The sequence below is a fragment of the Haplochromis burtoni genome, unplaced genomic scaffold, assembly GCF_018398535.1.
Source record: "Haplochromis burtoni strain Fernald_Lab_line unplaced genomic scaffold, NCSU_Asbu1 Contig_651, whole genome shotgun sequence".
NCBI lineage: Eukaryota > Metazoa > Chordata > Actinopteri > Cichliformes > Cichlidae > Haplochromis > Haplochromis burtoni.
The window spans coordinates 148,621-152,580 of record NW_024583012.1 but is presented as its reverse complement, the minus strand read 5'-3'; the positions used below and the strand labels follow the sequence as shown (position 1 = coordinate 152,580).

General features: G+C 39.6%; 1 protein-coding gene across 4 annotated transcripts in view; it reads right to left on the bottom strand.

The window, feature by feature from the left end:
• The window catches only part of LOC102299476 (proline-rich protein 12), a 54,477-nt gene that overhangs the window by 35,729 nt on the left and 14,788 nt on the right, over window positions 1-3,960 (bottom strand). The gene's annotated exons all lie outside the window — the stretch shown is intronic.

The following is a 3,960-nucleotide window of genomic DNA, read 5'->3' as shown; positions in this document are numbered from 1 at the left end:
ATAAAGGATTAACAGCTTTATGTATGGTAATGGAGGAAGGCAGACTAATTAGTTTTGATAAAATGAAAGATAAATATTCATTAGAAACACAGGATTTTTATAGATATCTACAGACGAGGCATTTTGTCAACAAAAAGATAAAAGCTAAGGCTGAACTAAGTAAACAGCTGCTAGAAGTATTTAAAAGAGCATACAGTTCAAATAAAGACAGAGGTATTATAGGTGACCTCTATAAAGGATTGACAAATATGAAATTACACTTGACTTTATATATTAAAACAAAATGGGAAATGGAGGGAGGAAGAGTGGACAACAATATGGGCATATCAATGGACATGTAGCAGCTCACAGAGCTGGCGGGAATTTGGGTGGAAAAGCCTGATAAGATATTTTATTACACCTCACCAAAAATCTCATTATGAAGGTAACCCTCCCACTTGCTGGAGAAATTGTGGAAATACAAATACAAAGAACGATAAATACTTGTTTAATATTTTACTGGCAGCAGGAAAAAAAGCCATCACAAAAAAAGGGCTTTCTTCAGAGAGCCCAGCTATGAACATGTGGATGAACATCACAGTGGACATTTACAGGATGGAGAAAATGACAGCAGATGTGAACTACAAGAGGGACCTGTTTGTATCATGATGGAAGAAATGGATGGACTACATTAGAAAACGCAGGCCAGTTTTTGATTTTGACGGTGTTAACTACTAGAAGACTAGAGGATATATTAGTTATATTAATGGAAACAAAAACACACTCCCTACTTGCTTTTTGCTTTGCTTCTTTTTCTATTTTCTTTCTTTCTTTCTTTCTTTTCTTCTTTCTTTCTTTCTTTCTTTTCTTCTTTCTTTCTTTCTTTCTTTCTTTCTTCTTTCATTCCTTTTGTATGGATATTTTAGTTGTTTAAATACAGAAAAAAGAAAAATACATGTAGTGACAAATTGTTGAAGTTGATGGTATGGTACAGTGATTCCTAAATGTCAATTTAAAAAAATAATAATAAAAAAAATACGCATTTTATTTCAAGTTAATCATTTCAGCTGAGTGCACTCTCTGTGTTGCTGTTTATTTCAAAGTGATCAAACAGCTCTGAAACTTTAAGTTGGATTTGTTTAAACACTAAATATTATGCACTTTAGTATGTTGGCAGATTTCAGTGAATAATTTTTATTGACTGATAGATAGTGATGTGTGCTCTGTTTTCCAATGGCTGCAATTCCAGCAGTGTAAAAGAGACTTTGTCCCGGTCCTGACCCAGAGTTTTATATAAGACCCAAAATATCCTTCCTTCTGAGGAATTCAGTTTCCTTCCTCCTGGGACACTTGTGGACATGCTCTACCTTGTTATTTCATTATGAATGGTAAAAATAAAAGTCCATCAGACGTGAAGTCGTTTTATGTCATTTATTTTGGCACGTTTCATTACAACACTTGGTGGACTAGTACAGCAGCAGGTACAGGAGTTTGTAGTGTCTTTGATCTCCGCTGACACCGGTCAGAGGGAGCCACAGTGACTCTAGTGTGGCCGAGGTGTACCCAGTCATGATCACACTGCTTTGTCTAAAAAATGAAGATGTTGTTTCCATTACCTAAGTTTAAACAGCCCTGCAGTCTGTACTGGGGTGACAGCTGAATGTGTGCCTGAAGTACAATTATAGCATCCAGTCACTATCACATTGTTGCATTTCAATTTTTTTTAAAGTTTACAAATGTTGTTTGATTCTAGCTATGCTGCTACATAGCTACAACTAAGATAAGCGTGAGATCCAAGTTGTGCAGTGTACCAGGAGCACTAAGACATGCAACTACAATTGTTAATGTGTCATAATTATAAGTAAATATCTGGACCTTGTGTATTTAAACATGCAGGATCCATACAGAACCACTACCCGTCTCCCCACTAGGTAGATGAGATCACAACCTGGTCCTGTCAACACCTCTGTATAGCCCCTTCTTTATTAGTTCTTACTCAGATCGACTCACCACGGCTCACCACAACTCGACTTAGATCGACTGGTTTTCTATTACAATTAAGTACCACCTAATGTACATAGTTATTGTCATAGCAACCCAGTCAAGCATCGTGTATTTAATATGCAACAATAGGTTTTCAATAGGTTTAGTACTGAACCCCGAGTCTGCTGCTGGAAAAGGTACCAACGCTACGGAAGACATCATGTTTAGTGCTGGCACCAAAGAAAGCCATCCCTTCCGGCCTTAATGACTTCAGACTACTTGCCTTGATGTCACATGTCATGAAGCTGTGTAGCCATTAACAGGTTTCGCGACCACACAGTTGCACTCCTGTAGCAGATCGTACATTATTCCCAGTTGCATGTGTTTCACCACCTCCACCTTGCACAAGTGGCTTACAAAGATGACACTGACTAAGAACACAGGTTGGCAAGGTTAAAACATATCAGAGTAAAATTCTAACAATGATAGTTACAATTTACAATTAGAATGTCAGCATTACTGAGGAACACATGCATACCTACAGCTACAATGGATTGGAGACTACCTGCTTTTTTCTTCACTTTTTAATAAAATCCATCCTGAACCTGTCGGTGAGTTTATGGTGCAAAAACCAAACAGTGGCCAAAACAGTCTGAGGTTTACACTGTAAAAGGCATTTAATTCAATAAGGAAAGATCACTTGGAAGAATTTAATGTGATTTATTGAGATTGAGAAATTCATGTAGATGGAATCCCAGCAGTGATTTAGTACAGGACCCTCCGGAGTCAAGAACGCTGTTGTTTGAGACGAAGAAGATAGAGGCTTGAATAGAGCTCTAGCTGAGGTGTTTGAAGGGGAGAATGTGCGGAGCCCAGATTTAAACCTTGCAAAGCGAGTTTGATTGATGATTGGACCAGAGTGATGATGTCAGTATTGAGATCGACAGTGTGGGAAAGCAGTAGAGGTGTAAACCGAAAAGCAGTCAAACACCCAGGAAAGCAGGTAGATGAGTGATTACAGATCTTCCTTATTGAACTTAATCATAAGCTTCATTATTGTTTAAAGAGGTTCATATGGTTGTGACTAACCACCTAGTAATGTTTAACACTAATATTTTCACTATTGTGTGTGAAGTGTTAGAACATTTCCTCTGTGTGATCAGTAACTAAATATGAACTACATATGCCTTGTATATGTCTTCACTCTTTTGTTCTAGGACAGATTTCTGACCCTGAGATGATGGTATCTGGAGCCAAATTAAGCCAGTCTGAGAAGGAACTGATTCTGTCTCATCCTGGGACTGTCCCACGTGGTTCCCCCATGACGTACCACTGTCCATCCATATGTCCAGTGACCTCATCCTGTACCACATGGCTCCACAGTTCCCAGACTTTTCTTTGATGCAGCACTTTTTCAGAGGTCCATTTTGCCCAAGTTTACATCTGTTTATGCTTCTCTACTCCCTTCAAGTTTGACTACAAATGTCCTGGGAAATTCAGAAGGGAACCAGGCAGCAGTCTGTATGTCTTGTATGGGCACGGCAACGCAAAGCATGGCTGACTTCCAGTCATTTTCAGGAGCTATGCTGTTGCCACAAGGGGTATGAGGAGCAGGATTCTGCAGTAAAGACCCCAGCTGCTGAGATGTCCGTTTTGATTTTATTTGCATGATTTGTATTTTTAATATTTGTTTTGTAGTGTTTTAATCCACTGTGGACTGGCTGGATAACGGACAAACTGGTTAACACCTGTTGAGGTGTGGGTGTGCCCTGAGGTGGCCTATCAGCTGCTGAAAGGACCTGTTAAAAAAACTGTCCGAGCACAAAAAAGGGATGAGGGCCCAGACTCTAGAAAGTAGGAGCACGTATAAGCCAGGTGAGAGAGAGAGAAGGACATGCTGCCTGATCACCAGGTGAAAAGGCTTGCGTGAAGATGGGTCCATCAACACGGCACGGCCATCGAGCAGTGGGAAACAACGATCGACACCAGGGCAGAGGT